This window comes from Cryptomeria japonica, chromosome 10 (genome assembly GCF_030272615.1).
Source record: "Cryptomeria japonica chromosome 10, Sugi_1.0, whole genome shotgun sequence".
NCBI classification, from domain to species: domain Eukaryota; kingdom Viridiplantae; phylum Streptophyta; class Pinopsida; order Cupressales; family Cupressaceae; genus Cryptomeria; species Cryptomeria japonica.
This window is the reverse complement of record NC_081414.1, coordinates 32,351,303-32,373,766: the sequence shown is the minus strand read 5'-3', so window position 1 is coordinate 32,373,766 and position 22,464 is coordinate 32,351,303. Positions and strand designations below refer to the sequence as shown.

Genomic DNA, 22,464 nt, shown 5'->3' with positions numbered 1-22,464 from the left:
TCTTTTCTTTTTTGTCACAGGTATCCTGCAACCCAGTCCAGCACCCATTTGGGGCGAGCTGAGGCAAGACTAGTCCTAGGGGATGTACCAAGCAACCTGCCTGCTAGATGCATTAGGTGACATCCAAGCTTTGAAGTCGAACCCAAGACCAATGAGGAGCAAATCCACGACCCCATGGCCCAAGCCAACTCCGCTACCCGTGCGAACTCAAAATACATATATCTTATTATATATGTAAAACTTATTACTACTTATAACATAATTATAACATCATGTCTAATAATTTAATAATCTACTTCACTCAAGTAACTCAAACTTTTCCTTTTAAAAGTTTACCATGCATATGTGAAAATAGATTGCAATTTATATGATTGCTTCGATTGGTTGAGTGATCCTCTACCAATTCTATCATTATACTAAATTTGGGTACTTATGCTTTATATCTAATCAGTCTCTGTGACTAGTAGATGGAAACATTAAGAATGATAGTGCCAAAATCTCCCACTTGGCAGTTTTGTTGTTTTGATAAGGCCTTAGGCTAAAAGACAATGATTAACAAATCTAAGTAAAAAATTAGATTAAACTAGCTACCCAGTATAACTCTAAAATTACGGTGAAGAAGAAAATTCAGAAAGTACGCGCTTACACCCATGCTCTCACTTGGACTAAATGTTGAGAACTTACTGAAAATTTAGCAATTTAACCGACTGACTATTGTGTAAGGTAAGAATTCTTGAAGAAATGTGAAGAAAGGAAGAACAATATATAAATAATTGCAGATGTACACCATACCTACCTTTCAAGGAATCTCCAGAGAATTCAAACCTTCTTGCTTCCAAATGAAACAGAAATACTTTAAAACATTATAAATTTTATTTATGTGCTCCTTCCTACACTGGAAGTAGACATCGCAGAGCAAGTGTTTTGAACATGGCAGAAGACTCTCTCCACTCTTCTTTACTGATTGCTGAAGAGCAAGAACAAGACAACATAAATGGAGATAAATGTGAAGAGGTGCCAAGAAAGGCTGATATTGATATACCTGCCATCTCTACATTTGAAAATTTTAGGAAAGAGAGTTGGATTGAATGTAAAAAGTTGTGGACAATTGCAGGGCCTGCAATTTTCACCAGTTTATGTAACTATTCAATTGGAGGCATTTCACAGACCTTTGCAGGACAATTGGGTACTGTGAACCAGGCTGCTGTGGCCATGGGGAACACAGTCATTTCAACTCTGGTTTTTGGAATTACGGTGATTGCAAAAGATAATACCCACAGTTTAGCTTTTCATTTGGCTGTGTTCTCTGTTTTGCAATTTTACTGAGTGAATAAAAAAACGAATTTTATAAGAAATTAGTAGGGAGCATAGTGAATTTTGGTACAGTCAACAGTACATGGAAAACTCATTTTGTTTTAACAGTTTATGTGTGCTCTCGGTTTTTTAATATGAATCAGTGAAGAAAACAATATATATGCTCTATATAGGATTAGGGGACATCACAGGTCTTAACAGCACCTATGGTTGCATAATTTTGGGTCTGAACAGCAACATCCAATCCCAAATATAGGATCACCCGGTTGACTTAGCCCAGGCCATTCTATACTTTTAGAATACACTGTTTTGGGGGCATTCTTGGAATTAGTAATCTAATTGGTGCTAGACTATCCTAGATGATAGATGAGAAACATTCAATTATACACTTTTAAGCTATTTTGGAATGTTTTCCTACACTGCTTTATTTCTGTTTGCTCATTGGAGATGAGATACACGCTCATCTTGTCTATTTTATCTAGCTGTACTTGTATGGCACCATTGATCTACTATGGTAACTTGTAAATAGTGCTAATCTATATTCTCTCTTTCTTTTCCATTTCCGAAGATTGAATCAAACGTATTTGGAAAATTAGATGAGTTCAGATTCAAACTTAGAGCCATTCTCTTCCAATAGTTGTGCTTTATATCTAAAGCACATTTTTGTTTATCAGAGTGTGAGTTGGCTACCCAGTTTGAGGTCCTAGATGGGCTCCTAGACAGCCTTGGCAACTGCTCTAATTCTATATTGGCTAGCTGTACAGGTTAAGAGTTAGAAAATTAGACAACTAATCATCCAGTGGACAGCTATACAAGTGCTCTACTTTTCGTGCAATTATAAACTTCCTTCAAGAAATATTGAATAGGGAAAGGTATTAGGAGTTATTATTAATTTCATGTACCTTTAAATTTTGATGATTTTTTTTTCTTTATATGCAATTTAAGAATTTATAGTTATTGTTTCGGTTTTTTGGTAGTTCAAAAAATATAGGAAGATTCATTATGTGCACAAGGATCAAAAAGTGGTCATTTCAAGGTGACTTTCAATATATATTCTCAATTACCTTGTTAACCATTCACTTTGACCCACATAAAATTTGCACAACTGATCAAATACTTATGCACAAATGGCCCAGTAATCATGTGCTATGGGTACCAATAAAATTGCACAAATCTTCTAATTAATTTTTTTTTTCAACTACTCGATATATAAGTGAAAAACTATTGAACCAATAAATATTTTTTTAATAGACTTTTAATTAGCGTGTTCCAATAAAAGATAATTGAAACATGGACAATAATTGACTCCCTTCCTTTAACATCTCTTAGAGTATATGTAGATATAGCATACAACAAATAACCAAATAATATGAAGTACTTTAGTTGAAATGCTGTTCTTCATTTATTATTAGGATTCTATCTTGCATCATAGACACCAGGTAGATATATTCTTCTTACTAGAAATGAAAAAAGCAGTATGTATGCATCTCCCAAGGACTGAAGATTCAAAGAAGTGTCTTGCTCCAAATATAGGGGATAGCAATACCCTGTCTTGTTATAGATGTCCACAAGCACCACAAGCACCACAAGGTGACTTAAACCTGATAACTGTAGCAGGCCATTCCTACATTCTATCAACCCATAGGTGCCTGGTGTAGCCAATCCTCTTCCTCATTGATGGAGGAAAATCAGTGGCATTAGCATGGAATTCACAATGTGAAGCCCACATAAATTTGTGGCTGACCACAAAACAACTTCCCATCAGACATGCTGCCTAATTTCAGTGTAGAACCTAATCTTGTGCAAATCCGTTTATATCAGGATTGGATAGTCCTACAATAAACACTGTAATATGAGGTAGTAAGTGACTTGTAAGTATGAAGGCCAACCAGAATTATAGGACCGAATTCAAGGGGGCTTAGATTTATTAAAATAGCCATTATTTGTAACAATTATGCTGATTGGTGGGAAGCTTATTATTGCAACTACAATAGTACATATTTACTGCAGATTTCTTCATCTTATCCACCATAGAGCGACTCGTGAGACAATTAGCTTTCAAAAAAAGATCTTGGGTGTCTTAAATGTTGGAGTTTGGACATTCTTTCAAGTGTTAATAGTGTAAGAATAAGAACTGGGCCAATTAACTAATCTCAAATTTCGTGGAGCTATCAAATACTGAAGAATTCATTAACTACTGCATCTATGTTTTGACTTTATAGCAATATTCAACAACTTACTTTGAAGTTTGAAATGAATGAAGCAAGACAATATTTTTTCTGGTCTCTGTGTAGTTGGGAATGGGCAGTGCACTAGAGACCCTCTGTGGTCAGGCCTTTGGTGCAGGACAGATTCACATGCTTGGAGTATAAATGCAGCGTTCATGGATAATATTGTTCTGTACAGCACTGCCTTTGATTCTTGCTTACATTTTTGCCACGCCAATTCTAAAGCTGCTAGGACAGGATGCTGAAGTAGCTGATTTAGCTGGAAAATTTGTTCTTTGGATATTACCACAGCTGTTTTCTTTTGTATTCATCTTCCCAAAGCAGAAATTTCTTCAAGCACAGAGAAAAGTCATGGCCATGGCTTGGATTTCCTTGATTGGATTTATAATCCATGTTTTTCTGTGTTGGTTACTAATATTCAAATTGGGTTTGGGATTAGTTGGAGTAGCTATCCCATTGAATGTATCATGGTGGCTTATTGATATCTGTCAATTCTTGTATATCGTTTACTTCTGCCAAGATTCCTGGAGAGGATTCTCCTGGCTTGCTTTCCGGGATTTATGGGCTTTTGTTCGACTTTCAATGGCTTCAGCTGTCATGTTATGGTTTATTTTATCTTCCAAACTCAATTTTCTAGCTTTGTAAAACCTAGAATGAACAAAATCTTTGAAGAGCTAAGATTGAATTGGTCACATTCACTTGTGTGGTTGATATTTTCAGTCTAGAGTTCTGGTATATGATGTCATTGATTCTTTTGACGGGTCATCTAAAAAATGCAGCAGTTGAAGTCGATGCATTATCTGTCTGGTAAGTAGCTTTTCCCAATCTATCGACTCCAAAATTTAACATATGTATTAAAATGCAGTTGTTAATCTACTGGCATAGCTGTTTAAACATATCCTTATGAAATCACAAGCTCTTACTAATTGAGATAAACTGCTGGATGTATGGGTTAGTGGACCTGTACAGGAATTAGGTCCTTTAGTCCTGGTTTATATGGTTATTTAAGGTTGTTATCTATTATAATTCTTACTGTTAAAGGAATCCCATTTGACAGCTTTTATCTACTCCTTTTGCAGCATGACTTTGAATGGATGAGAAGCCATGATCTTCATGGGTTTCAATGCTGCCATTAGGTATAAACTTTTTCTATTAATAGACTGGGTTTCTAATTGTATTTAACTTTTTAGGTTCTCCCAACACTACCTAGATATCATATAATTGGGAAGCTCGTAACCGGTACTTACTGCTTAGCCTGCATTGATTTTGTGCAGTGTCAGAATATCAAATGAACTGGGAGCTGGCCACCCAAGAGCCGCAAAATTCTCTGTCCTTATAGTAACTATAACATCACTATCAATCGGTCTGATATGTATGTGTATCATTTTAGCTACCAAAGATGATTTGCTGTACTATTCACAGACAGTAAAGTGGTAATGAAAAAAGTGTCCAGCATGGCAGTGTTACTTGGAGTCACAATGCTCTTAAATAGTGTACAGCCAGTTCTATCAGGTAGAATGTAAATTCTAATTCAGATTTCAAGGTTTACATGACTGTAATTCTTGAAGTTGGCCAATTTGATGTTGGGTTCACACTGTTGTATTATAAATTTTGACTCTTCGTGGAAACATCTCAGGTGTGGCTGTGGGTGAAGGTTGGAAAGCCCTGATAGCCTATGTAAACATAGGGTGCTACTATGTTATAGGAGTAACCCTGGGCCTTCTTATGGGCTATAAATTTGACCTTGGAGCCAAGGTAAATTTGTTCCTCTCTAAATTCTCTTCTTTTATTGTATACCCAAAAAGCTTAAATTGCATGTTGAAACAGGGCATTTGGACTGGTATAATCTGTGGAACAGCCCTCCAGACTCTCATTTTAATATTAAACACATATTTCACTGACTGGAATAAAGAGGTAAAGCGTCGTATTTCTGCAGGGGATTTCAGCACCATGATCTCACTGTCTTGAATTTGAATGGCTGTCTTTTCTTTTGTGGTGCAGGTTGCTCAAGCCAAGGATCGCCTCAAGTTGTGGGGTGGATCAGCTGGGCTACCAATTAATAGATGAATGAAGGTCAGAGAAGACATTTAATGACTTTTAATACAACCCACAGGACCTAAAATTTTGTCATAATGCTCTGACCTGATTCTTTCAATTTTAATTGTCAGGCGGAAGAAAATGTTCAAAATCAGAACCTGACTTTGAAATCTTAAGATTTCTCAAAAGAGAAAAGAAATGTTGAATCGACGCTACAGCCACCAACTTGAAATCTTGTTGGATTTCTCAATCGTAGAAAAGATCTGTTGAATTGACGGTACAACTACCAAATTAGAATTGTTCTTTCTGCAATTTAAACCTTTTTCTAAAATATGTTGATTTAAACCTGCGCTACAATTTGGAAGCCCTATTATTACTTTTACTCGAGGTAGCAACTTTGTTAAGGAGCATTTTTTAATAACTAGCAATCGCACTTTGGTGTGCAATGGGTACACCAAAGATGTATGGAATGTGAATTATGGAAAAGTTTGGTGTGTTATTTTGCATACATTTGTGGCATAAATAAATTCAAGACATATAAGGGTAGGGAGAGGGAGACATATAGGGGTAGATAGATATGAAGAGATAAAGAGACAAAGAGATATAGATATAGAGGTTTAGGAAGATGGGAAGAGAGGGAGAGGGATGGATGGATAGAGAGAGATAGGGAGGTTTGTGTAGAATTAAAAGAGAAGAAATGGATAGAATATAGAAAGGTAGAGGGAGAGATAGGCAAATGCAAATGGAGAGAGAGAGAGAGAGAGAGAGAGAGAGAGAGAGAGAGAGAGAGAGAGAGAGAGAGAGAGAGAGTATTTTGTCTTAAGAAGTATAAGTGGGAAAAGGCACTAAAGGACGGTGCATGTGTGATGAAAAAATAAATAAAGCTATTCATGTCAACTACAAATAATTCAATATTTTGTTAAAATTGTAACCATTGGTTCAAAGATTTACCAAAGGTATAGCCACCATACTAGGTGTCAACCTATGCCAGCATCTTCATTGATATTTCTCTAGGTGTCAACCTATGCCAGCATCTTCATTGATATTTCTATTACAAATTGGCCCATACATATCCCTTTCCCTCTCCCTTTATATCTCTTCTTTTTTCTTTCACTTGTGTTTAATTCCTTATAAATGAATGCACGGTTTATTTATAAATGGCCTATCAATTGACCTCATGTACTACTCAAATATATCCAAAAAAAGACCATTTTTTTGGTGATTAATCGTGCTAGTGAGGGAGAGAGAGAGATGGAGAGATAGGGAGAGGATGGGAGAGAAATGGAGAGAGAAAGAAAAAAAGGGGGAGAGAGGGAGATATGGCTCAGTATATAGAGTGGCAGAGAGAGAGGGAGAGGGATAGATATAGACAGACATTGATATAGAGAGAGACAGAGGGAAATGGAAAGAGATAAAGAGAGATATGAAGATAGCGGTAGAGAAATATATGAAGAGAAAGAGATAGAGAGAGGGGTTAGAGGGAGAAATAGAGATAGAGATATAGAGTAGGGAGAGATGGAGGGCAAGATATTTAGAGAGAGAGAGAGAGAGAGAGAGAGAGAGAGAGATGTGAAAAGAAAAAGATAGAAAGGAGTGTGATAAAGATAGAGAAAGAAATTTATAAATTTTGTTCAAAACAAATCATTCAACTATTGGATCTCCTAGAGATTTGTTCCAAAATCAAGGAAATGGTCTGAGCTGTATGTCAAAATTTTCTAAGTCATTGTTGTGGTGTTAATGAAAAATAATGATTTTGCCTGAGTGAATGGTTTAGGTTGATTGTAGGCTAAATTAGATGTGATGATACAAACCTATTTCAATCTCACAATAAGTGTAGAGAGTTTAGGAACAAGAAGCCCATTATACTATGGCTCCATAAAAGGTGCATTCTCAATTACTACTTCTTTGTCATGTATTGTTATGGAAGCAAGCCAAAGAGATAATCATGTACATATGGCGGAAAGAAAGACAAAGTGACAATTGATTTTGTATGATAGAAATCACAAAATCCATGTTAATCAAGACATAAATCGCTGCTCACCTTCTTTCTAATGTTTATGATTTCACTTACATAAAATTTATTAACCAATAATTCATAAAAGCTTTATCTCTAGTGAAAATATATACCCCTTATAAAATTCCTAATGTCAAATAGGATTCCATGTTAATTGCAAACGATAACAAAAAGAGGTGACTTGAAAAATTAAGCATAAAGTGGTACAACTTTCCGCCAACAAAAGATGTGTTGCTATCAAGTTTCACACAAATTCGTCCATAGTAGCCCACCCTTAAAAGTAGATTGCCATCTCACGAAAGAGACTTGAATTATTATTAAGACTTAATGACGTCATTTACTTTTGTATATGGTGTTTTATTTATAAAGATTCGAAAGTATTTGGTTAATGAAAAGGATAAAGACTACAAATCTCACGCTTGTTTACAGAGGCTGTATTTAGCTGTTTGGAGATCTTCCAAAGTTGCAAATCTCTTTATTGTGATATGTGATATAGTGGGTGTGGAGATGGCAGGAACAACACAAAACAACATTGATGCCCTACTTTTGGCTGTGATAATGATGGTGTTCATGATATCATCTGTTTTCGCTGCGGAGGTAGATGCGCCCAACCCCATCTCCGATTACAGGAGCTGCTTATTTGGCGAGGGCTCCATCTTTAGCTTGAATGTTATTTCCATTACCAGGAGGGCTCTGCTATCATACATAGCTTGTAAAGATCCATTTACAAATCAAGAACTTCATAGATTGATCGCTTCTTTCATCAGACACAAACCAGAAGAAACAAAGTAAGTGAGAAAGAAACAAAGCAGGGATCAAAGATGGCTTCATCCATGACAATCAAGATTGCAATTTTAGCCTTCAAATCATTTATCTGCCTGCAAACCGTTTTGGTTATATTGATTCGTTCTAGACGAAAACTAACGCAATTGCATTTTTCTGGAAGGAGCTACGAAAAGAAGAGAGGAGGCCGTATTTAGCGAAAATGGCGAAGAGAGCGGAAGGGGCAATGGGATTTGAGGGCTCTTTGCCTGTGATAGCAGACAAATTGGGGAAAGACGAGGGATTTGTACTGTAAAAATGAAACAAAGAAGAGGAGCGACCCTATGAATGCATGCAGTTTTCATGCTGAGTGGGTAGGCAATGACGGGGCAATTACCGGGCAACATCAATATACGCTGACAGAAAGTGAATCAACGGTTAAAGACGGTGCAATCGCCTTGCACTCTCTCTCAATCATCGTGGACCGTTGATAGATAAAATGAGTTTGTCAATTTCATATAGGGTATGCCTTCGGCATAATAATTTATAATCAGTATGAAAAAAATATATATATTTTTAAAATTAAATTATAATAATTTTAAATTAAATGTGTAAATAGTTTTAAGATTTTATTTAAGTTTTTTGTTTATATAGTTTTGTAAATATGAAAATAATTTTTTTTTTTTTAAATTAATAAATTATAATAATTTCAAATTGAACGTATAAATAGTTTTAAGATTTGTGTTTATATAATTTTGTAAAGGAAAAATGCAATTCTTAATATGTTGTAGATACCTAAAATCAGGTCGTCACCATTTCAATTACAATCAAGATATCATTTGATCATTTTCTTTACAATTGATTGAATAAATCTCTATTTATTCAATTAATCATCTAGTTTTCTTCACATTATTAATTGAATAATATTTTATTACTTAGTTAATAAAATCACTATTCATCTTATCCTGATCCTAACATTAATCATTTATCATCTCTCTTCTATAAGTAACCTTTTAAGTTACCCATCATCCAAAAAATTAATCAAACACATCATATTTATCTAATTCTTTATTTTATTTACTTTCCATTAGTTTGGCTGAAACTAATTAACCCATCAATCACCCACTTGTACATTCATAAACCTTGATCAACCCATTAGAACATTGCACATCCTCCAAAAGGTACTTAGGCATAAGTAGATTTGTACATGAGGCATGGGTTTTGACACATAACACATGCTTAAAGATTTTCCCATACCTTTAAAGTACCCTTTCAATCTTATTCATCGATATCCCTTGAATCTTGGATCCCTCTATGTGCACCAACATGAAGACACTTGTCATCTCCTTATCATCCCAAGCCTCTCAATCAATATGAGCCCTTGATCTCTCTAATCAATCCTAGCCATTCAATCCTTTATCAAAAAACTTTATGTATTGATTTCAATCCAAACTATTATTAAGCCTCCTTGAAATGTAGTGTTATGTTGTTGGTAGGAGCATTCACATATCATCGTCCACCATCTTGGAGCACAATCAGCATGACTTGTGCAATAAGGATTGGTATCAGTGAGAATTTGTGTGATCTAATATATATTTTAATCAATCTTTATGCTCAATTGGAGTGTTGCATATAGATCTAAATAAATATAGATTGACTTAGTTTAGCTTGTTTAAATATGTTTACATTTTGACATGTACTTCATTGGAATGCCCAATGAGACTCGTGTCAGGTATTTTCTAATCATTTGTTTATGTTACTAGGCTTTTTGACACTACTTTAGTTCAACATCTCGAGGCCTTGTTTCAACTCTTCTACTTATTATATGATACATCTACATCATATAGAGGTAATTTTTGTAGTTTAACATTTTTGCAATATGTTGTGGTGTTTCTATGATGAAATGGCATTTTGCTTCAAGCCTTAAAGCCTAACTAGTCTTCATTTTAGTATTCAATCAAGGTTTTTGAGACTCTAATATCATGTTTTTGCAAGGGAATATCATCCTAATAATTAATGTCATCCTAATCCCCTTTTGTGGACCTCTAACCTTGATTTTTGTAGGTTTTCATCAAAAAAAATTATCTTGATCACAATTTGACATTTTTGTAAAATCAAGGCATATGTGCAACATACAGTGTCATTTCTACAAATAGGATTCTCAACTTCATTTCATCACATTTTCACAACAGTGTGAACCCAACATCTAGCATCAAATTGAACTCTTTTTACTTAGATAAATATTTATTTTCTAGGCTTGAACATAGTTTGATGTTTCTACAATATGTTGTGGCATTTTTGTATTTTAGTGTCTCTACTCTATGTTTTGGTGAACCTGTGCTCTATTTTAGCATTTTTACTTTTTTTATAGATTTAATCATTTTCTTGGGACTTGAGCTTTCTTTAATCCCTTGCACTAATCATTATTTGTTGCACCTTATGATATAACATAATCTTCTACAAGAAACTGCATGTCCAAGACATATTTTACAAACATCTAACACTTTGTTTTTAGCAATCACTTATTAAATGATATTTTTTTATCACTAATTTATGCACACTTCATTTTTAAAGAAAAAATAATATGTATGTCATTCAAGTGTGAAGCCTACTTAAGTTTATGCTCTTTCTTGACACTATTAGGTGATCTTAGAGATTAAAAAAAAAATTAGTCTATTTTCTTTTATCTTTTTCTTCTTTTTTTATCTTAAGAACTCTAAGTATGTATGCTCCCCCTTGTGCTTCATGTGATATCGGGTGACCAAAATCAATTAGATCATCATTTTCAAAGGGGCGCTCTTAAGGATTTGATCACAAGATGTTGAGGGGGGGGTAAATCAACATAAATTAAAAATTGATCAAATTTAACATTTTACTTAACATTCATTCCATCTAACATATGTATGAAAGTAAATAGTTGAAACCACAAAAGCAACCACACAAGAACACCAAGATTTTTTATGTAAAAAGCACAAATTGGAAAAACCACGGTGAGAACTATCTCACTATATGATAATCAAGTTACAATGTTTAGGCTAGAGGCCAAGGGGCTCACTACCCTTGAGATGACTTGCAAAGCTAAGGCACACAACCTTAGGGTAAGATACAATAAGGACTTGCAAACACTGGAGATCACTTCTTCAAAGAACAATACAAAACTTCTAATAGAATAACATCAATAGGATTGAACTACAAAGAACCACATCCACTAAAATGTTGATCACAACTCACTATTTAAAACACATCAAAAATTGTTTTCATCACTACTCTAGTATACTTTTGAACCTTTTTACTGCTTCACATTCACTTCTCTCAAAACATATAACTTAATTATACATTTCCATGATGATTCCATCGTTTATATATGTTGGCATTTGCATAAAGATTGCATTGATGAACTATTGTGTTGTCATTGATGTCAATTGTAACCAGTAATAATGTTGTTATGATGTTGTTTTGCAACCAGTAAGTGAGCTAGTGAAGGAAACCAGTATTACTTAAGAAGTCGTGAGATCAATCGATAACCCTACCTGTTGATGTGCCAAACCCTAACCGATGGAGCTTGGTGAATTGATTGTATTGGTTTATGATCAAATGATGAACGGTAATGATTATGCCACGTATCCATGTTGTATGTGATGTGTTTCAAGTGGTTGTTGGTGCATAGAGATAACGGTTTTATCTTGGGAATGAACGAGTACATTGCATGAAGTGGAAACCGTGTGATGAGTTACTGGAATCGATGAAGCGGTGATCAAGGAGCGGTCGAGGTTGTCTTGAACAGTATGCAATGATTGTTATGTAATCCAACGGTCATACTTGAACCGATTTGTTTGTAATCTCTATGAGATCTTAGGTTTGTGATGTGTTACCGACCTATTGTTTTGCTTATAAGGTCGATGAGTTGTTTTGTTGTAGTGTTGGAAATTTTGGTTAAGTGTTAGTGTGATTGGTTGCCAAACCAGAAGGTGTATCTGTAGTATGTGTGAAGGCAGATAGGGGCATGAAAAGGATCTGCTCAAGCAGTGTAGTGTTATTTACCAGATCAGCAAACCCCTGTTGTTATCTAAGAATTACAACAGTCAAATCCCTTAACTGGGTAAGCTTTAACAGGATTAGTGCTATCTAAATCCTCTAGCCAGGTGATCCATTAGCTTGGATTTCAAATCCTCTACCGACGTTACTCCTAACAGGGTATTGCTTCTAACAGGGCATTATAGTCAATCCTTAACTGGGTGGTCCGTAACAGGATATGTTCTTAACAGGACTTTTTGTAAAAGCTTTAACAGGCTTGGCTCCTAACAGGGCAAACTTCAAAAGAGTTCAAAATACTTGTGGATATTCATCCCCGCCGTGGTTTTTCCCATTTGGGTTTCCACGTCAAAAATCATTGTGTCAAGCGGTGAATGGTTTTTGTGGTTATGTTTGATATGGTTAATTTGCTTAACTATTAAATCCACTTAGTTATGATAAGATGACCGGCAGTAATCTGAAATGTGCTTTTACTATTGTCGGTAAAGTATTTTGATGTTTGAGTTAAATGGTTTGAGAGTTTCAAAGTTGTTATATTGTTATTTTGATATGTCAATCAAACTGGTAAACTGTCAATGCTAGAAGATTGTAGTTCAGTGTTTGAACTAGTTAGTTTTGAGATTGGCTTGTGAGATTGTTTTAGAGGTTGGTGAAAATTTAGTCATTTTTCTATTTACTAATTCAAACTCCCTCTCAATAATTTTTTGGATCCTTATTGATTCATCATATCATCAATATACCATTCACAACCTCATTGACATCGATTAGGTCAATCTAATTGGATGTAACGTGCAAATACAAAACAGTCTGCCCAATAACAAAATCCAATGCAATGTGGAAGGTAAAATGAGATGTGTGAGGCATCACACCATGTCGACACACCTTCCTATCGATCCCAAATCATCACCTATAGATTCACACACAACTGCACGAACCAAAACATTATAGATCAAGTGCAAAAGATAACGTTGTTAATGCACACCAACACAACTTTCTCAAACTGTAATGTGGACCACCAAGAGTACTTGTGGATACCCAAGATAGCATAAACAAATATCCATAGCACTAAATAATCCAGCCACATCACCAAAATACTAGCAAGCATAGCATTCCTATATGTAAGGAAGTTAAGTAGCAAAACAACTTCCTACACTAACCTTGAGAGGAGGGTAATGAAAAAACTTTTACAGATCATTACAACAATTACAAAAAATTAATAGAAATAAACATAAATAGCATGCATACCACAACACAATGATTTACGTGGGAAAAACCCTTTTGGGAGAAAAACCCCATACTCCAAAAGTCGCCCAATATAATTCAAAAATCAGCAACAAATTACAATATACTTGCAGAGCAAGATTCTTACAAGAGTACCACCAATGGGATCCATAGGAAACTCAATAGCTGTCAGAGTCTAATAACACATCATAATGCAATAGTCAAAATACAATCCTCTCTTAAAATTGGGTTACCTTCTAGGGAAAACATAGCGCTCAAAATATCCATAGTTAGATCTATTACCTAATGATAAACAATCAAGATTTACAGTGATAGATTATATGTGAAATTTTGTTTTGAGGGTGGTTCCCTTGAAAAACCCTGTCGAGGTGTGCTACCCCCTAGACCCTAGCTAGTCACAGGACCAACAAGGGGGGAACCCCTTGCAACCCCCAAGTTGAGGGCTCTATGGTGCAGGGGCACCTAAGGGATTTCATGCCTCCATGAGGCTAATTGGAGTTTTTTTTTCTTTTTCTTTCATGTTTCATGTCATGTTAAGGTTTAATAAGGTCTTATGGATCATTTGTAATGAGTTTGAACTCAATTGGGGAGTCATGTTAGCCATTGGCCCTATATGAGCAAATGTTGTCATGATGATGTCAAAATGTAACAAATTGTCAAATGTTGAATGTAATGATGTAATTTGGCCCATTTTGCCTCCTTAGTCATATATTTGGTGACTAGAAGTCAATTAGGGTCAGTTTACAAAGTTTTGTCAACAAAATGCAAAATTTGCAAAAGTTGCTTGACAACTTTGCACTTTGCACAATGTAAAGTTGCAAGATTTGTAACCCAATGGTCACCAACATGAAAGGTGGTTATGGACCATTGGGAATGGATGTAGAAATTTTAAAAAAGTCCTCCATGTGGTCGAGGTTTGGTGGTTGATGAATTTTTGGAAGCAATACAAACAAGTACAAATCTGATTTCCTACAAAAAACTGATTTTTTCGTGTCTTAGTGGTATGTACGGTTTTCATAAAATAGCATTATGCCTTGTGACCTATATATATGTGAAGAGTGGTGAATCTAATTTATTTTGAATTTTTTTTGATAAAATTTAATAAAGGATTGAGGGAGTTATAAGGATTTTTTTGGAAGTTGTTATGAAACCCTAAGTAGCAAGGGTTTTATTCACAAAGTCATGAAAATCTCCCCATTCTGTTAGGTCCTGGGGGCAACTGAGAGGGGGGGGGTGAATTAGTTGTCTAATAAATTCAAAACAAAAACAACTTAATGTTCAATGCCAGTTGTTAGTGAACAGATTTGTCCTTTTTTAAAATGATCAATTTTGAACTCTGTTGCCTTATTTTAAGGACAAGTGTCTTACTAAACAATTGGGTAAGTGTTGTATAAATCACTTCCCTCTAAATTTTTCATAGGTACAGCTCCCTATCTCAATTTTTCAAGGAATGCTTTAAACTATTTAATTTGAATAGTAGCTTTTAACTCGAAAGCATGTAAGGCTACCTACTTCATTCTTGGATGAGAGGCCGATATTTCACACATGTTTCCTAAAAAGAAGAAATCAATTTTTCCTATCTTTTCAATATATGAGATGACAGCAACTGAAACAAAGTTCAGTACACCATTTCCACAGGTTTAATAAAGAATGAACAGATTTAAGAAACTAAATTTGTCCTCAAACATGAATCTTCTCTAGAAGTAAACAAACACTCAAAGGAAGGAATATCAGAAGAAGAAGAATTTTCTGTAATGGAAAGATCGTTACTGTTATTTGATTAGACAAACATATGCAAAGACATGTATCTACACAGATTCAAAACACATTGATTTTCCTTCTCCCAAGAACAGTATGATCATTCTATATATATATTCTTATGCAACAAAGGCACGAAAATACATGTATAAATCTTTTCCATTACAGATTTAGCAGTCTGATTCTTCCTTCTACAAAACAGAAAATACATAAAACAGAGGGAAAAACCAAAAATTGGTCACAAAATCTAACCCCTATACTATCTATCTTTCCTTAATTTATAGTTTTAGAACAGGGGAGGTCTCCCTGAAAACTCGACCTCCCCCGTAAATAGTTATGAAACCAACAAGAAGTATTTTGGGACTGATGTCCCGAAGTCTTTGCATAACCATGAGAAATTACAAGAATAAAGGGAACCGGGTCTGAATCAATGCATTATACCACTTTTCCATCATCATCATCATCTCCGCTTTCATGGGCATCGTGAGCGGTTGTGAGTTCTTGAACAATGGATTGGTTCAGAACTTTCATCGCATTGAGCTTTGCCTTCACCGCCTCCTTATTCCACCGGTGCTTCACCATCTTTTCAGAATGTTTCGGTTGTTGATCATTTCCAATGAAAGTCATAGACTCAATCCTAGTCACCCTGGTTATATCTTCCGGAGTGAAATTACCCTTGGCCTTGATCTTCTCCATGTTCATCCGGAAAGACCTGATTGCATCCTGTGTGCTCAACCCACAAATTCCCAACTGCCAATCATGGTCAGGGTTAACCACCTTGTTATCATTAACTATGCTGCACTGGAGATCCTGGAGTTCGTAAACAGAGGTCTTTGCATCGGTGATCACAGACTTGAAGGTAAGCACTCGCCACATTATGGTTTTCTTCAGCATAAAAAGTTGGCATTCATCCGCCACCAGCTTGATTGAGTGTTCTATCAAAAACTTGGTAACTCCATATTCTTCTATTTTGGCAAACAAAGGCAAGATATTCTACCATTTGTTCTCCTCCTTCTCCCACGGCACAAGCTGATTTTGAACTTCGGCAATAAGGCCTTGTATTTCATCGCATAGCCTCCGGGAGTCGGTAATGTACTTCTCGCCGTCCTTGATTATTCCCTCAATCCATTTCTCCACAGCTTCAGCAATACTTTATTTTTCGGCGAAGTTGGGTCAAAGTTCTCTGTAGCATGAGATATTGGGAGTGCCCCAAGGCAACCAATACTATCGATGAACTGGGCCAGAACGTTTATGTGTCGCTTTAGTTCTCTCTTTTCTCGCCCATCCTTCTCCGACCTAGTGAGCATTTTCTTTGGCGATACCTGGAAGAAATGATTGTCTGTGTCTCTAATCATGTTTCCCAATTCCACCTTTGTGATCTCGAAATCATTGGGGCTAACCTCCTTGTTTTCATCCTTGGGTTTATACGAGGTGATTTCAGCAACCCATTTTCCAGTTCCCTCATCATTGTCCAAGCGAGCGACAGTCTTGAACCTTTTCGGCTTTGGATTCTTCTCTGTGTATTTAAGGACCATTTCCTGAATCAGAATAGTCATGGGAAGAAAACTCCATTTTTTATTCACCGAGGTGGTCAACCACTTAAGAGTTGCACTGGAACCAGTGGTTCCTTCGATCATCTTGGAAGGTAACGTCATAGCCATAGTCACCGTATGAGAATCCAGGGCACTAGCAACATCATCGTCTGAGTCTTCAATTTCAAATATCTGGGCATCGAGAATGGTATCTTTCACCCCTGTATCCTTTGCCTGATCCGTCTTTCTTTGAGCAGCACTTCAAGACCGGGTATACCGAGGAGTACAAAAATCCAAAGTTGAATTAGACCTATGTCTAAGCTGGGGTGACTTATTATCCTTACCTGCATGAACATGCATAGAAGCATTATTAGAAAGACGCTTTGGTAAAGGTAGAGGATCCTTATTACTTCTCACAGAATTAGACTTAACGCCTGATTTCATTGCTTTCTTATTGGCCACCCACGTCGCGGTCCTTTCCAAAACTCCTTTGGTCCTTAATTGTATATCATCTTTCTCTTCCTCATCCCAGTTAATTGGAGGCATTTCAATTTTTGCACAAGCTAAGTACCCTGGTTCGAATAGCTCTAGATAATCCTCTTCGAGCCCCTTAGTATCCAACTTTATCTGCAATGAAACAACTTGTTCTAACACCAATCTCATGTTTCCCCTTTTGAATACTTCAAGCTCATCTGTACAATCTTCCCAGAAATCCTCTAACTGTGGCATGGGAAGGTATGGCATTAGAACAAGACTTCGGGAAAATCCCTTGTTATCAAAACCTTTCCTTTCAGGATACAGGGAAAAATTGAAATTCCTGAGGTCTGCTCCTATACTCAAAGCATCAGACATTGAACTGCAGGACAACATGCCCAATTGGATGGGAAAATGACCTTCCCATTTGTCCCTGGGCTATGCCTTTTTGATTACAGAGGTTAGTTGTCTGCATATCTCCGCTAGAACAAAGCAATCTGAACAGAAGTGAGGGAGCTTGAAGGGCTCCTCTTCAAAGCCGCCTACCCGTATGTAACAGAAGCGTGGAAACTAGATATAAAAACTACCAAACCTCTTTATCAAAGTCTGTACATCTTCGGAGATTCTTTTGGCTTTCATATTCTTCAATTCATGACACAAATCACCCAGAAAAGCATTATGCACTCTTCTGAAATCCTGTAAAGCTTTATCCTTTTGTAGCATGGGATAGAACTCATAAACAGGAACATCCTCCTCAGTGAGTTGTTTCGGTATTCCAACCAACTCCTTAACACAAGCCAAACAATACAAGAGATATGAAGACATAAAGAAGTTTTTTTTGAACTATTTAGCCAAACTCAGTTGTTCTCTCATTGAATCAGCAATCAATTCAGCCCAATCCAAATATTGCTTCCCTTCTAAAACTAGCTGCATGTAGCAATAAATCCAGTCGTCGAAGCTATAAGCTTCAGCAGATCCTCTGGCTCGGTTCAATAAAAGCATTATGTCATGAATGTGAGGCAACATGTGATTCTTATTAGGATTCTTGGGTAACCTGGAACCACCTCTTTGAGGAACCTTCAATCAAAATTTTGCTACATTGTTACGGTGTCCGGTTCTATCTGCATTGAACTTAGTGATTGACTGGGCAGGGGAAAAGTTGGAGAATTGGTAATCAGGTATCTTGAAGACTGAGGAAATTACTTCACGATTTATGGCAAGAAGGGTTTCACCATTGTCTCTCATAATGGTTTCAGACACTAGTTCGTATCTAGCAATACATTCCCGAATCAATTCTGGGCAAGGAATGGCTGGGGGAAAAGTTGCAGCTTCTACGAGACCGCTACTCAAAATCTCCACACCAAAAGACTTGTCAATTCCCTTGAACACCCTCTCTTTCAACACCTCAAGGTTTTCCCTTTTTAGGTCAGTATCGCTAACTATGGGTTCAGTGGATGCCAGGCTAAAAACGTTCCCAAACAAATGTAGTGTGGACTTCATAATTTTAAACAATAAGCCTAAATCAATTACAAAAAAAATTTCTGTAAGAGAGAAAATGCAAGCAAAAAAAACCACTGGAGAGGACAAGAAAAAGACTCACCTTCACAGTTGAACAACCGGATGATGGCTAGCAGCAAACAAGACTCCTATCCAGGAAAAACAAAGATACAGCAGCAAGGAACAAATGCGGAGCACTAACAATTCTTCATACCTTATTAGTGAAGGCAATGATATGGAAACATTGAATGCAATAATTCCAATTTTCAATCCGAGTGTGTTGAGTTTGTGGATTAGACATCGCACGCATGCATTGAATGCATGGCGGCATTTTTGAAGTAACCGCTAGTTCCCGAAATGATTATTTACTTCGAAAAACAAAGGATTGACATCACTTAAGACATGGTTCTGTCTCCTCATATTTGGCAATGAATGCACCATCAAATCATTAAAACCCGCGGGACCCACCAACTTCAAACACATATGAACATCCTGAACAGACTTCATGGGCGTTCAAGTAGTTCAAGATGTACGCTGCACTCAAGGAGAATTTTGCCGAGAAAACAAATAATATCAAGTTGTTGACCACTTGTGCTATATTGAACATGTTGAACATGTTTGAACCTCTTGAACTTAGTTCAATGAGTTCAAAACCCGGAGAGAAATAAAGTAACATATCACCGAGCAAGAAAGTTTTAGAGAGCCGCTGCAAGACACTTAGAGAAAATATTAGTATGAAAAACCTCCCTGAACACCTAGGAACCTATGGAACCTAAATGAACCTGTTGAACCCGGTTCAAAATGGTTCAACGTGTTCACAGAGTTCAACCAATTATCTAAACTTGACTTTTATGATTGAAAAAGGATTTACAGACGTACTAAGGACTTGAACCGAGGTATCACAAGAAAGATTAGGACTCCAGCTGAAAATCTTAAAGGATGACTCACTCTTATCATGAGGAATAAATGATGCAATAACATCGGCAAATCAGTCTTTTATATCGGTAGACATTTTATCAATTAATTGCAATACCGGTAAGGATTAATGCATGAAACAAAAAGATAAAGTCATCCACAACACATAACACCAATATTTGTACGTGGAAACCCTGTAAGGGGAAAAACCATGATGGGAAACCTTACCCACAATCAGATGATACTACTGCAAATAGTAAGTGTATACAAATGGGGTCTGCACATGTAGAAAGGCCAAGTGCCTAGAGCTCACTACTCAAACACAAAATAGGAGTCACACTAACTACGATTGGATGGTTAAATCTAATAAGGGTGTACTACTCAAAATAGCATCTTCATATGTTGGATTCAGTACCGGTGTAGTTCTGATATGCTTTCACAAAAACCTTGCTTCACCTTCAAATGATGTTTGCATGTATAGCTCTACTTATTCTCACATATACCTTCACACAATCCTTTTTCGCATTCCACATTTGATCTTACAAATAAGATCTTACATTTATATCATAACCTAGGACCAATTGTAGTAGGTCGTCTCTAAAGGATATTACAATAAAATCAATTTACAAATAAATTAATGCCCGATGCAATAACCAATTCAACATGTCGGCTTAATGCATTTACAACAATAATAAATCATCTCCATAGCATGCCATGCTGATTTGGAAAAGATAAACTTGTCGGTGTATAACCTGGACCTATTTGCCGGTAACAACAAATATGCTAATATGAATATGCCAATAAACAAATCTTAAAGACAAAGTGTCCAAACGATGTCTTCGACATAACCAAGTGTTTTCCATTCCATTCCAAGTGTCGATGATCATTATATCTTGTCGGTGTACCAGATACCGGTGACTGTGCATGAATCATTTGCTTGCCGGTGAATGTTGTTGATTCTCCAAAGTGCTAGAGTTGATAAGGTTTAGTAGGTGTTGACATCAATGAAAAAACCATACTAAAATACCAACAATCTCCCCCTTTGGCATTGATGGCAACACAAGATGGAAAAACCATCAAAGTACCAAAACAGAAATGCCAAATACCAAAAGCCAACAAAAGCCAACAATCTCCCAAAAGAGATCATAACCAGAAATCAAAATACAGATACAGAGAGTAACAATCTCTCCCCCAATGAATAATCTCTCCTCAAAAGATAATGTGTTTTTCCATATCAATCTCTCCCCCTTTGACATCAAATGCCAAAGTAAAAAAAACATTTTTTAGATACAAAATACCAACCAATTCAGTATACCAACTACTCCCCCTGAGAAGTAGCTTCCTCGTCAAAGTTGGAGTAAAAGATTTCTTTGTTAATTCTGCTTGTTGATGACAAACATCAACTTCCTAAGTCTCTACCGATGGAGGTATGACCCCAAGCTGATCTCAGAGATATTCAAAAGTCTCCTTAGGCAAAGGTTTAGTGAAAATATTTGCAATCTGCTCTTTGGTATTCACATAAACCATTTTAATTTCTTTTGCTTCAACTTTTTCCCTAGAAAATTCAATTTGATAGAAACATGTTTGGTTTTAGAATGTAATACCGGATTCTTAGATATATCAATTGCTACAGTGTTATCACAATAGATAGTAATAGGTTTCTTGCATTTTACCCTTATATCTTTCAACATTTGCTTAAGCCATAATACTTGTGTACAGTTAGTTGTTGTTGCAACATATTCTGATTCAGCTATTGATAAAGATGTACAACTTTGTTTCTTACTCAACCAAGAAATTAATCTGCTTCCAAGAAAAAATGCTCCGCCGGTGGTGCTTTTTCTATCATCCACATCTCCTGCCCAATTTGCATCTGTGTATGCACATAATTCAAATTTTTCATCTCTAGGATACCATAATCCAAGATTTGTAGTGCCTTGCAAGTATCAGAAAATCCTTTTTACTATTGATTCATGATTTTCTCTAGGATTACTCTGAAATCTTGAAACAATACATACTGCATTCATGATATCAGGTCTTGTTTGTGTCAAATACAGTATACCTCCTATTATAGATTTGTATCTAGTTGGATTAACAGGTATAGATTCATCCCTTAGTGATAATTTGTCATTTGTGGTCATAGGTGTGCTTACCGGTTTAGAGTTATCCATCCCAAATTTATTTAATAACTCCTTCAAGTACTTGGATTGACTCAAGAATATGTCTTTATCAGTCTGTGAAATCTGCAATCCTAAAAAGAATTTTATTTCTCCAATCATAGACATTTCAAATTCTTGTTGCATTTCAATAGAAAATTCTTTACATAATCCATCTTCTCCTCCAAAGATTATATCATCAACAGAAACTTCTATCACCAAGATGTCATCATTTGTCACTTTATAATATAAGTTGATGTCAACATTACCTTTAGAAAAACCAATTTTCAAAAGATACTTATCCAATCTTGCATACCAAGCTCTTGGATCTTGCTTCAACCCATACAAAGCTTTCCTTAACCTGCAAACCATATCTTTGTTATCTATCAAAGAAAATCCATCAGGTTGTTCAATGTAAACTTCTTCTTCAAGATCTCCATTCAGAAATGCACATTTAATATTCATTTGATACACTTTGTAGTTCTTGTGTGCTGCAAAAGCTAAGA

General features: G+C 36.0%; 1 pseudogene; it reads left to right on the top strand.

The window, feature by feature from the left end:
- The first annotated feature begins 1,197 nt into the window (after nt 1-1,197).
- On the top strand, nt 1,198-6,200 carry LOC131038211 (protein DETOXIFICATION 33-like; annotated as a pseudogene).
- The last annotated feature ends 16,264 nt before the right edge of the window (nt 6,201-22,464 follow it).